This window comes from Megascapheus bottae, chromosome X (assembly GCF_031878675.1).
Source record: "Megascapheus bottae isolate mThoBot1 chromosome X, mThoBot2.hap1, whole genome shotgun sequence".
Lineage (NCBI taxonomy): Eukaryota > Metazoa > Chordata > Mammalia > Rodentia > Geomyidae > Megascapheus > Megascapheus bottae.
In genome coordinates, this window is record NC_143547.1 from 15,705,317 (window position 1) to 15,719,677 (window position 14,361).

Consider the following 14,361-nt stretch of genomic DNA (forward strand, 5'->3'; position numbering starts at 1 on the left):
GTGCCACATACATAGAAAAAAGCTGAAAGTGTTGCTGTGACTCAAGTGGTAGAGCACTAGCCTTGAGAAAAGTCCAAGGACAATGCTCAGCCCCTGAGTTCAAGCCCCACGTCTGGCAAAAAAATGACAAAATGTTACTGTTTTGCAATCCCAAGTGAAAATGGATATACGAATTAAAAATTGATGCCTACTAATATTATAAAAGAGAAAAACAGATAAGCGATTCCCATAGTCTTCACTTAGAACTTCCTGATATGCTAAAATGTGCATCCAATCAACCTTTGGATCTAGATGTCCACAAACAGAAATTCAGAGCACAGAGGATCATGAACTGCTCTCTAGATGCCTAATAAGCAAAATCTAGACCCTGGGAAATTTGACAGATAAAAAGAACCCAGTCCTTCAAACTGTAGGGCAAAGAAAGGGCTAGAAGAAGAGACTACTAGATTCAGAGAGATGTAAAACAGATCACATTTTTTAAAAGCAGATGAGACTAAATTGGTTTAGTCTAGGTAAAAAGACACATATCTTTGGTAAAAAGGGGTAAAAAGCTGCAGATGTCATCACTATAAAACTTCAGTGTTTTTCTTCTCTCTTTTTTTTTTTGGTCAATCCTTGGGCTTGAACTCAGGGTCTGCCCCTGAGCTACATTTGCTCAAGGCTAGCACTCTACCCCTTGAGGCACAGCACCACTTCTGGCTTTTTATGTGTATGTGGTCCTGAGGAATTGAACCCAGGACCACATACACATGTGTGTTAAGCAAGTACTCTACTACTAGGCCACATTCTCAGCCCTGGTTTTTCCTTCTAATGATGAAATGTATCTATGATCAAGATGAGACAAGGGACTTCTAAGTTGGCTGTCACAGTTTTATTTTGTAGACGTATAAGAACATTTACTTTAGAATAATTAATTATACCATAGTTTGTATGACATGATTTTCTGTGTTTAATTTTCTGCCAGTCCTGTGGCTTGAACTCAGGGACTGAGCATTGTCCTTGGGCTTTCTCAAGGCTAGAGCTCTGCCACTTTTGCCACAGGACCACTTCCAGCTTTTTCTATGCATGTGGTAAGAGGAATGGAACCTGGGTCTTCATGTATGCTAGGCAACCACTCTACCACTAGGCCAAAATCTCCACCTTCTGTGTTTAATTTTTAAATAAAAACTATTATAGAATTATTTAAATACTTTAAAATAAAACATTAAAAAAGACACAAAGAATCTAAACTCTATGGGCTAGGCTCAGAGCTGACTAAACTCCCAGAACACCCTTGAAATGCTAGCACTAAAGCCCAGATAGCCATAACTGTAGCTCAGGAAATCATGTGGGTAGTGTTCTAAATCAAGAAAGAAATATTGTTGATCATCATACCTCATGGACCACATGAGCTAGGAGGTTCTGCAGAGGTAACATTTATTGCCTGTCAGCTCTGGGGGGAGGGGGCACTCGATTTTTGCAGGCAAGACAAAGACTGTGGTTCCTGATGCTGTGCTTAGAAATGCCATAATGGAGACAGTCTTTAGTTTTATAGCCATTTCCCTAATTCAGGAGAACTGGCACCATAAGTACAGTAGGTTCTGTTCCCAAAAAAGTAGCTGCTAGGACTTCTCCCAAAAGAATTCCTCTTCCTAATTGAAGAGGAACCTCCCCCAGAGCTCTGCTCTGATACCACAATTCCCCACACTCCAGAAAATGATGTGAATATTTAAATGCTTTGTTTCCACAGCCTTCTCTGAGCTCAGCAAATATACAGAATGGTGTCTTTATGTCTCAGAGAATTTTACCTCTGCCAGAATTTTAGCTTACTTCCTGAAATAATTATATCAGTGGTTGCAGACCAATGGTCTGTGGGCTGAAATCTAGCCCAGATCTGTTTGGATTTTAAAAACAAATTGCACTACATTTTAAAATAGGAAGACTTTCCATAAAAATTAAACATCTAGCTTTCCTCTGAAAATGTAGTCTATAAAATGCAGGCAACAATTGAGAGAACCTGAAATGCCACCTTCCACTTTGCATAAATCCTACACTGCCTAGAAGTTCTAAAAGACAAGACTTGCCTTGCTTCATTTATTTACATACTGGCAGGGTTAATGGTACCTGCAATGTGTTCTGCAGTGAGGTTTAAAGATATTACTGGCTGAGCACTGGAGACTTACTCCTGTGATCCTAGCTACTCAATAGGCTGAGAGTCAAAGGAATGCAGTTTCAAGTCAGGCAGGGCAGAGACACCAGAAGCCTCCACCTCCATAAAAACCAGAAAGAAGCTAAGCTGAAGGCATGATCTAAACTTGTAGAGCACCAGTTGAGCAAGTGAGCCATGTGAGTGCAAGGCCATGAGTTCAAACCCTCCTACAGCCAAAAAATTATCTAATTAATTAAAGATACTATTGTGTCAGTTTAGTGTGCTTTAATAACATATTGTTGATGCAGTAATATGGGGCACGATAATTTATCATTATATAATATTGCCTCAGGAAAGGAAATTTATTCACTATCCTGTCCCTTCCCATAAAATCTTGCAACCACAAACAGCTTCTAGAGCAGTAATAACACCTTGGCTGGATGACCCTTGTTAACATGTTAAGATCAGTGGTGTGAGCAGGTTCCAAGGTCTCAAGGGTTCTTCTTGTGTGAAAAGGACCGGTCTAGTGATAACTGTTTGACAAAACTAAGTATGTATATGATTATAAAGTTTTTGTAAACTTTCTTTTTTGCTTGATGCTGTAGAGGTTGTGATTTTAAATATTTCCTGAAGCCCATCCATGTGTCAGGCAGTGTGCTAAAAGCTTTATCTAATTTAATCCACAAAACAACCCAGTGCATGAGGTAATAATATTCACATTTTACAAATGATTAAATGAGACTTAGAGAAGTTAAATAATTTGCCTGCCTTTGCAATGTTAGTAAGTAAACAAGAATACAAACTTGAACTCTTCACCATTATATTCCTGCATGATGTCATAATTTGTTTTTTGGGGGGAGGGGTCTTGGGGCCTGGGTGTTGTCCATGAGCTCTTCAGCTCAAAGCGACCACCTTACCCCTGGGCCTGGGTGTTGTCTTTGAGTTCTTCAGCTCAAAGCTACCACCCTACCCTTTAGCCATGCCCCACTTCCCATTTTCTAGGTTAACTGGAGATAAGAGTCTCAAGTCCTTTTGTACCCGGACTGGCTTTGAACCTTGATCCTCAGATCTCAGCCTCCAGAGTAGCTAGGATTACAGGTGTAAGCCACTGTATCCAGCAGAAGTATTTACATTGGACTGAATTTTTCAAGATAAACAGCAACAAGAGTCTGTTTATATTATACGGGAGCATAATAATCTTTTCCGACAAAAGTCAGAGCTCCAATTTTGCACATGTATGTAAAATTGGTACAAAATAGCAAGACAGATAGGAAAACAGTAATTATTTCCCCCAAATAAACCTCCCAAATAATATCTAAAGTAATCATCCTGTTGGATTTTCTTTATAGTTCAAACCATTTAAAATAGTCACAGATTTGCTACATCTATTTCATATAGTTATATTCTAAAAAGAGATATACTGTAATATCAAAAACTACTTTTCTATTAAAATCATCACCAAAAACATTTTTAAGGACTGTGGGAATGTATCTAGTGGTAGAGTTGTCTACCATGTGTGAGGCTCTGGGTTCAGTCCCCAGTATTGAAAAAAAATACCTAATCAAGTTAAATATAGTCCCCCAGAAACAAACAGAAGCATACTCAGATTTAACATCCCCCAAATTAATAAGTTTGTCATCAGTAACCCATACATAGAAATGTTTACAGGTATACATATATAGATGTTATACAAACAGAAATTCAGCCAAGAGAGCTCACAAGAAACAACTTCCAAACATCAATGAACACATCTAGCACTTAGATTTTGATCTAATTCCATTATTTAACAAAAGGAACCATGGCCCCATAGAGAAGTGGCTCACTATAGAACTGAGTCAAGAAATACAAAGGATAAATATGAAGCATCTTATAGGAAGAAAGGGCTCAGACAGATGAAAATCCCACAACAAGAAGGACATGTTAAAACAACAAAAGAACCCATTAAAAGAGCTCCCAAAACAGTATAAAAGAGAGGACTCAATATTTGCATACCCAATGCTATGGACATGGTATTGGAAATATAAATATAACTACATAGACATAAAAACCTATGACTCTATAGACATAATTTTTTATTTCATAAATTAATATGTATCTATGATATACAAACTCTTAGCCTAATTTGATTATGTTCTAAAAACTAAGTGCCAGTGATTGTATATAGATTCCCTTCTTGAACATTTGTTTGTTAAACATGTCATTTGAAATATGATGTAAAAATGAACGTTAATAAATTCTTTAATAAAAAAAGAGATCCCAATGTTCAAAGCTAGAAAAACTGGAAAATCAATTTAAGTAAGGGAGCATTAGATTATAACTCAAAATAGAAATAAATATCCATTTGACAAACAATTAGATAAACCTTCCAAAAATTCCAAATACTTTATACATATAACATACCCTCACTGAACCTGAACCACTATCATTAACTAAAGTCCATTTTTTTCAGATTTCTTCCTTTTTTTTTTTAAGTCGGTCGTGAGGCTTGAACTCTGGGCCTTGGAGCTGACCCTGAGCTTTTCAACTCAAGGCTAGCACTCTATTGCTTGAGCCACAGTGCCACTTCCAGTTTTCTAGTGGTTAATTGAAGATAAAGGTCTCAGGGACTTTTTGTGCCTGTGCTGGCTTTGAACTGTGATTCTCCGATCACAGGCTCCTGAGTAGCTAGGATTACAGGAATGAACTACTGGTGTCAGAATTCCTTTGTTTATAACGATGTTAAGAGATACAGCATAACTTTCTACTACTTTAGTAGGGACTGCACACTGTGACTTCTTTCCAAAGAGCACAATTTAGAAAGGAATGAAGACCAAAAGACTGCCCTTACAATGAAGAAGCCTGGCAAACAATTTTTCAGCCAGGTGGATCAAGGTCAACATGAATGGCAATAATCATGTTCATTGTATATACTGTGAAGATAAAGTAATGAGAATGTCAAATGGCACTTTCTCTTTATGATCTTCCTTTAAAAAGTCTATAACCACAATCTAACCATCTGACAAATACCCCACCAAAAGATATTCTACAAAATACCTGATCAGTATTCCTCAAAACTGTTAAGGTCTTCAAAAGCAAGGAAAGTCTGAAAAACCACTACAGCCAAGAGCATCCTAAAGAGATATAACCACCAAATATAATATGGCTTCCTGAACAGAATTCTGAAACAGAAAAATATATATCCAAAAGGAACTCGAAATAAAAGATGGGTTTCAGTTAATAAAAATACACCAATACCAACTAACTGTAACAAATGCATCATGCAAATTATTCATAGGAGAAACTGGATGTCATGTATATGGGAGTTTTCTATACTACTCAATTTTCTGTAAAACTAAAACTGTTATAAAATCTATTTAAATTATAGAAAAATACCTCAATATGGTTTATGAACCCTGGCACAGGAATTTTGCATTCACATCTCCAGCTCTGAAAGCACCTTCTTTTCAGTAGTCTAGAAATCTGACAAAATGAAAAAAAAGTTTATCCTTTTGCTAAATTCTCAACTCAATATGGAAAATGACAAAAACAGCAGATAAGCTGCTAGACCACACTTTGACAGCAAGTGGCTCTTTTCCCAAACACAATCAGAAGTTGAAACATCTTTTGATCAGAAATACCTTTTATAGTAATTAAGCTATACATTATTCCACAGAAGAAAGCTCAGTTCAAAAAGACAAAATACAGTCTAGTGATTATTAAGACTATTGTGGTACACATGGTGTAAGTAACCATCCTGAGCTTCTCATTTTAATTAGAAAAGATTAAGCTTGAGTCTATGATGTAGGCATTTAATTGTAAATTATACAGCTAAAATAGTATATGATTTTTTTAAATTTATGACTATTATACAACTATTTCTGTTCCTCAAAGAGCAATTTATATATAGACTATTAATCACATTTTGTTGTATTACAGATGAGTCTATTCTTTCGATCATACAAGATACAGACATTTTCAGCAAACTTAATAAGTCCATGTTAACATTTTATGCCAAGTATTGGCTTATATCAGAGTTATTGTTAATACAAGGTTCTAATTAACCTCTTGAGTAAACCTCAATTTACAACCACAAAACAGCCAAAATCACATACCCTATATTACATTTTTAGCACTTTGCCATAGTTTTCTTATTTATTAATTTTTCACTTTATCCTGATTATCCAAAAAAATGAACTGCAAGTATGAGCAAAACATAGTATCCACTATGTATAGCTTTTTCTATAATGTTAGCTGTCTTCTCCTCTTAAATGTGTTTATTACTACTTTCAGCAGTTGAAATAAAAAAAAAACTACTAACATTTTATCCTCTAGGTTTTTATCAATATAAATCTTGAATTACTTTAAAACATGTTCCTTTGGCTAAGTGTTTTGTAATACAAAATATTCAATATAAATAACCAAGTATAGGATCATTAGATAGTTGGACACCTAATTATTCTTGGTTAAGGTGTCTTAATGCATTTGTTGGATCAACTGTCAATAAGATTTTTTTTTAAAGACAGGATAACCTATTGGTGGCATATGCCAGAGGCAGATCATTTCCACACCAGTCCTGGGGTTTGAACTCAGGGCTATATGCTGTCCCTGAGCCTCTTTATGTTCAAGACTATGCTCTACCACTTGAGACACAGTTCCACTTCATGCTTTTTCTGAGTAGTTTATTACAAATAAAAGTCTCACAGACTTTCTTGCCTGGGCTAGCTTCAAACTGTGATCCTCAGATCTCAGCCTCCTGAGTAGCTAGGATTATAGATGTGAGCCATTGGTGCCTGACTCCACATCATATTATTTACTAGTGATTTTCGGTTGCTTGGTTATGACTGATTACTAAATTACATTATTTATTGGATGACAGTACTCTTTTTTTTTTGAGCATTGTCCTTGGACTTTCTCAAGACTAGAGGCGCTACCATTTGAGCCACAGTACCACATCTGGCTTTTTCTATGTATGTGGTACTGAGCAATCAAACCCTGGTCTTCAAGCATGCTAGGCAAGCACTTGACCACTAGGCAAAACTCCTGGCTCCAACAGTACTCTTTTTCAAAAAAAAGAAAACACAAAATACCATAAGCACTAGCTTATGAAAGGATTATTTCTTACTGTGGGTTTTTTCTTTTTTTGGTCAGACATGAGCTTGGAGTCTAGGCCTGGGGACTGTCCGTGAGCTCTTTAGCTCAAAGCTACCACCCTACCCCTTGAGAGTCAGCGCCACTTCCAGTTTTCTAATGGTTAATTAGAGATAAGAGTCTCATTATCTTTAGGGCCGGGGCTGGCTTTGAACCTTGATCCTCAGATCTCAGCCTCCTAAGTAGCTAGGATTACAGGCGGGAGTCACTACACCTGGCTAAGAGTATTGGTGTTTGTTCTTTTTTTCTTCCAATCCAGGGGCATGAACTCAGGGCCTGAGCTCTGTCCTAGCACTTTCCTCATAGATAGTCCTATGCCACTGGAGACACAGCACCACTTCCGGCTTTTTCTATGTATGTGTTCCTCAAGAATCGGACCCAGGTCTTCATGCATCATAGGCAAGCACTTTACCACTAGACCAAACTCCTGGCCCCTTGTGGGTTGCTTTGAGAAGTACTAGCTTAGAATATAGTGAGGAATTCTAGCTTATGTAAGAAAACACTTCTTACCTTTCTTGCTTTTATTCTTCCAAATAGATGGAAACTTTTTGATGAATTGATAAAGTGGAGAGACTTGAGAAATCTTTGACTATAAAAATGTTAAAGGCTTAACTCTTTATTATATGAATTTTTATGTTACTTTATTTCTCATAAATAGAACATACATGTAATCATGTAATTCTCACACATTTCTGATATTTCTAAAAGATTTTTTTTGCCAGTCCTGGGCTTGAGCTCAGGGCCTGAGCACTGTCCTTGGACTTTCTCAAGGCTAGAACTCTACCACTTGAGCCTCAGCAACACTTCTAGCTTTTTTTTCTAAGTATGTGGTACCAAGGAATTGAATCCGGGTCTTCGTGCATGCTAGGCAAGCACTCTACCACTAGGCCAAACTCCTGGCCCAAAGATTTTCTTTTAATGGTATAGTCTTATCCTGAAAATTCAAGTTCTGAGAGAATATGCTAGTAGATGAGTTTGGTAAAGCTCACAAAACATTATTTTAAATGATTTATTTAACAATTTCCAACCTGACCATATTGCTAAATCCACTGGACATGCACTTAACAAAATGTATGCTTAGAGATAAAGAAGATGCCTGCCCTTAAAGTGAGTAAAACACAGAGGTAGTTTTAATAGAATAAGGTTAAGTTGTCAGAAAGATAAATAGTTAAGGTAAGATAAAAAGAAGAACTAAGGAAAGCTTCATAGAAGCAATGGGCTGAAGCTGGATTGCAAGAGTACATTTTGCTCTTCAGGTGTGAAAAATGTCTATCCCAAGGGCTTGAAATCATTTGTTATGTGACAGGACATGCTTTTTTTATGCTTCTTCTCTGCTGCCTACAGCCATCTGCCTGTACTGATAATTTTGTATGGCCTAAGAATGAGTTGTTAAATATGCAAAAGGCCCCTGGCAGAAAAAAGGTTTTCTACTTCATAACAGCAAAAAAACATACTCATGACATGGGGCAGATCTTCCAAAGTCCACAAGCACCAATCAGTGGGTCTTGGACAAAATTAATGTCTTTTATTTGGAATCATTTGCTGATGAATTATCTAAGACCAAATATATTGTTCAAAGAATTTGTACCACTCACTGTAACACAACTCACAGTAACTGTTTAGGGCCTTGATTTAATACCTAAATCTAAATATGTAAATCACATGGACATCTTTTTTTAATCCCTGCTCTTCACCTTTTTAGATTTTGTTTTCTGATAATATTTCAATTTGTAGACCCAAGTGACCCTCCCAATTCAGTTTCACAAACAAGTATAACTAATAGGCAACATGCCACCATCCTATCCTTACTCTTGAACGCATAAAGGGGAAGAGATTATACAGAGGGAGGTATGTAAACATAAAACATATTAGTAACAACGCAGATTCATTTACAAAAGAGATATACACTACTTACCTCCAATTTTTCAATTGGTAATACTTCAATTAAGATACCTTGTACAGTTTGACATAATATAGTTCACGGTGAAAAACTTGAAAAGCAGAAAACACTGTCCTAAAAAAAAAGATCAAAGAGGTAAGAATAAACAGTGAAGTTTTTTTTTAAAAGAACATGAGCAAGTGATCTAGTATATTCTAAAAAATGTTATGAAGAACTGGGAGCTGTTGGGTCATGACTGTAATACTAGCTACATAGGAGGCTGAGCTCCAAGAATTGTGGTTTAAAGGCTGCAACAGCAGAAAGCCTCTGAGACTCTTTATCTCCAATTAAATACCTGCCCCCAAAAAAGCTGGAAGTAGAGCTGTGACTCAAATGACTGATCATTACCCTTGAATAAAAAAGCTCAGGGCAGTTCCCAGGCGCTGAGTTCAAGAACTAGGTCCCACCAAAAAATGCATGAAAATACAGTCATCTGAAATTTCAGTGAATGAAATTTGTTTAATCAATTGAAAGAGAAAGTATCTAAACAATACCATACTTCTCCCTCCCTTTAGACACTTCTTAGTGCCTAAGGCAAGAGCTTCCAACAGGCTGAGGCACTACTTTTGCTGAGATTAGGGTATCAGAAAAAAGCAAGCAAGAAGCAAATCATCAGGAGTCTCAGCAGTTTCCCAAGATAAAGTAGTCATTAAAATTTAATTTGGTTACAAAAGTGTGCTGGAGACCTTTTAGGGCTGCAGGTCTTTACATTTAAATGATTCTATACAGAGGCTGATTTAGTCTCTGGTGAAGTACAGGACTTTGTAAATTCCCACACCATAAGTGAGCACCATGTCCTAACAGCACTCATTGCATCAGGGAAAGTCTTTTCTTCATGGCTTATTTTCAAAGCAGAATGTCTTCTCAGTAGAATAAGAACAGCTCACTCAGGATTGGTGATATTTCCTACAACCTAACCCATGAAACTGCTAATGATCCATTTGGGAATGACTTTTAACTTCCCCAAGAAGGAAGAAATTTACTTCAGCATAAACCATGTAGAAAAAATACAAAGAATTTTACAGAAGTAAGCAATCTTTAGTTTCCCAATTAAGGACTCTAATAACTCAGGAACTGACAAGACAGGGTTAAGCAAACCCTAGCGAATAGGGAAAATATTTTTCATAGAGAAAAATTTTAGCTAATAATGACAGATGTGACCAAATGTGAACAATCACAATTTTGAAACTTTTAATCAAATAACAAATTTACATGCTGGAAACAATTTATGGCAAAAAGCACTAGGTAAAAGGCTGGACTGCATAAAATCAAGGTGTTCACCTGAATAAGTATGTGTTTCCAGATGTGGTGTAAAATAAAAGGACAGCATGTACACTTGTACTATCCTAAAACAATTAAGCACAATAACACTTGGCCTACTGGCAGAGTGCTTCCTTAGCATGCACCAAGACCCAGCTTCAATTCCTTAGTACCACATACATAGAAAAAAAACTGGAAGTGGTGGTAAGGCTCAAGTGGTAGAGCTCTAGCCTTGAAAGAACCCAAGGACAGTGCTCAGGCCCTGAGTTCAAGCCCAGGACTGGCAAAAAAACAAACAAAAAAACCCCCCAATAACACTGTACTATGAAAGAAGAGAGGGGTCTTGGGAGATAGTAAACTAGGAAAGTCAGAATAGAGACTAAATATTTTCTAAACTGTGCTGTAGAAGATAATATCCTTGTAGTTATATAATAAAATGTGCTCATTAGAGGCATATTAATATAGGAGAGAAAATACTTCTTAGACATGCTTTAAATAATTGACAAAAAAGATTACACAGAAAATGAAAAAGTACTGTAAAACATAGTAACTTCAGGATCAGAAATCTTTTGTGCACATTGTACCAGTACATTTAAAAATTCAGATGAGACAAACTTATTAAAGAAGTATAATTTACTAAAACAGTTGTAAACACAAATAAGCCTTGTAAATACTACTATTAACTTAAGAGACTGATTTTGTAAGTAAAATTTTCCACAAAAAGAACAAAACTGTAGGTCTACATGCCTGCATGGCTTTACTGCAAAATTCTATCACATATGTAGTGAATTAAAACACATTTTAATATAAACTCTCTCAAAGAGTAAAACACTGGGGCCAGGAGCATAGCCTAGTAGTAGAATGCTCACTTAGCAAGCACAAAGCTCTGGGTTTGATTCCTTGGTACCACATACTTGGAAAAACTAGAAGTGGTAATGTTGCTCAAGTGGCAGAGCGCTAGCCTTGAGCAAACAGTGTCCAAAGACAGTGCCCAGGTCCCAAGTTCAAGCCCCAGTACTGGCAAAACAAAAGCAGCTGATAAATTCTAATATCCATTCATACTATAAGTTTTTTAGAAAAGTAAATATTCTGGGGAAATATTAAAACAAAAATCATGTTTAGTGAATAAATGCTAAATGTTTTCCTTTGAGAAAAGAAAAGACAATGATGGCCATTAATATCACTTCCATTAAAATTATATCAAAGTACTACTGAAACTATAATTAAATGAAAGCATATCAATTTGAAACATTTTCCTTTAAGAAGAGACATTGATGCCTACTAATTTCGCTTCCATTAAAATTATATCAAAGTGCTAGTTAGAACAGTGAAAGAAGAATTAAATGAACACATATCAATTTGAAAGGAAGAAAAAATGTTATTTATAGTTAAGAAGATTGAATACCAATAGAAAGTATTTATCTATAGATAAATACCAAGAGCCATCATACTCTTTTCTCCAATCAAGTAGCCAAAAATCCAGAAGTGGAGCTGAGGAACTAGTGGCAAAGTGTTAGCCTTGAGAAGAAAAAAAAAGCCTGCTGGGACAATACCCATGCCCTACTTTTCAAGCCCCAGGACCAGCACACACGCACACGCACACGCACACGCACACACACACACACACACACACACACACACACACACACAAAGAAATAGCAAACAATATTACAAAGATGTCAATTCTCCCTAAATTGTTTTAGATGCCATATAATTCCAATAAAATCAACAACAGATTTTTTGTGTGTGTGAGTGTGCTTGTCGAAAATGGCAAGACGATACTTAAGTTTATAAAAAATGAGTAAAGGACTGAGGATAGCCAAGATGTTCTCAAAGAACAATAAAGTAGAAGAACTTGTTCTACTGACTATGGAGACTTATTCTGAAGGTATGATAAACAAGACAATGTGGTATCAGGAAAGAGACAAATAGGCTACTAGAAGAGAACAGCATGCACAGATACAGAACCTTAACACATATGACCATTTGATCCTTCACAATAGTGTGGAAAAAGACATATGATAAGACCATCAGCTACCCAGATAGGAGAAAAAGCATAGCATTTTCCTCTACCTAACGTCACACACACACACACACACACACACACACACACACGTAAGTTTCAGCTCAAAAACCATAAAGCTTCTAGAACATGAGTGAAAATATATGTAAAACAATGGTTCAGAGAAAGTATTAACTGTGTCTAATGTCTAATTTAAACATAAAAGAAAATGCCAACTACATTAAAATGTGTCTTTACAGAACAAATAAAAATGAGAGAATACTAAACAATGACAGAATATATTTGTAACTAACAAGGACTCATTTTCAGCATATAGTAAAAAAAATGAAACAAAACAAAATAAAAGCCCCCTCCTAAACAACAAAAAACACCTATCAGCAAGTCAAAACAGGTAAAGATGTATGACACATTTTTGTGTGTTGGGGGGGGGGGGGGTCATGGTGCTTGAAATCTGGGCCTGTGTGCTGTCCCTGAGTTCTTCAGCTCAAGGCTACTGCCCTACCCTGAGCCACAGCCCTAAGGGTCTCATATTGCCGTGGCTGGCTTTGAACTGCAATCCTCAGATCTCAGCCTCCTGAGTAGCTAGGATTACAGGCATGGGCCACTGTGCCTGGCATATGACACATTTTCCCCCCAAGGAATTCTATCAAAAATCATGTTAAAAGCACATGCATCTAGAAGACTTAGTTACAAATGCACATATTCTAATCTTTATACAGTAATTGCTTTATATATATATAAACACTTTAGAAACAAATTTATTAAATGTTCACATTTCAACAAACCAGACATTATTCCTCCTCTGAAGGCTAGGAGAAGAATATGAAAAGTCTTGAATTGCACAAAGATTTCCTAGACAAATCCATAAAGACATTTTCCAAATATTGAGAGCTACTTCAATAATATTAACAATATACACACATAGACACACAGACACAGTGACATTTTCACACAATGGAATACTACATGTAATGAAAATGAATAGTCTCCAACAACACATAAATCAGATACATCTCATATTCACAATTTTGCTTAAAAGAACACAAACAGGGGCCGGGAGTTTGGCCTAGTGGTTAAAGTGCTTGCCTAGCATGCATGAAGCCCCGGGTTCGATTCCTCGGTACCACATACATAGAAAAAAGCTGGAAGTGGTGCTGAGGCTCAAGTGGTAGAGCTCTAGCCTTGAGAAAACCCAAGGACAGTGCTCAGGCCCTGAGCTCAAACCCAGGACTGGCAAAAAAAAAAGAACACAAACAGTAGGATTCTACTTACATAACATACAAAAGTAGATGAAATCTGTAGTATTAAGCAGGACTTCAGAGTTGGAATGATGTTTAATTTCTTAATCTGGGAGCTGGTACAAAAATGTGCTCAGGTGATGGAAATTCATTTGAAGTATTCACTACTAAAATGTGTACTTCCTACACACTAAGGTTCAGTAAAGGTTTTTTTGTTCTTTGTATGTAAAGTAGTACACCTTTCAAAGTTGTTTAGGGACTATGAGAATGAAAGCCTTTATTCCATTGCTTCAGGTCAAAACAAAAAATAAACAGCCAATATTTTTAAAGGAATATGCTAATTACCAAGAATTCATAGAAATGTCACAATACCTGAACTGAATTACAGTAGTGTTGATCTGAAATTATTTGGCTCAAATAGGAGAAAATGCCTTAAGTGTAGGCTTTGAGACAAATTGATTCATAAAGATGTAAGACAAGAATATCACCTTGTGGGTTTTTGTTAAAGAAGGATTTTAAAGCCAAGTGTTGGTGGCTTATTTGTGTAATCCTTGCTACTCAGGAGGCTGAGATTTGTAGGTCAGCAGAGGCAGGAAAGTCTGTGAGAATCACAGACAAAGCAGGAAGTGGTGCCATAGGTCAAGTA

At 36.5% G+C, this 14,361-nt stretch overlaps 1 protein-coding gene across 2 annotated transcripts in view; it reads right to left on the reverse strand.

Annotated features, from left to right (window-relative positions):
• Positions 1-14,361, reverse strand: part of Tab3 (TGF-beta activated kinase 1 (MAP3K7) binding protein 3) — a 55,664-nt gene that overhangs the window by 31,945 nt on the left and 9,358 nt on the right. Inside the window, exons 2-3 of one of the 2 annotated variants that reach the window (XM_090327022.1) lie at positions 9,171-9,269; positions 5,501-5,587 (exon numbers count right to left, since the gene is read on the reverse strand). The gene's annotated coding sequence lies outside the window, so the exon portion shown is untranslated. The remainder of the gene's footprint in view (positions 1-5,500; positions 5,588-9,170; positions 9,270-14,361) is intronic. The other variant, XM_090327023.1, reaches the window with a different exon arrangement.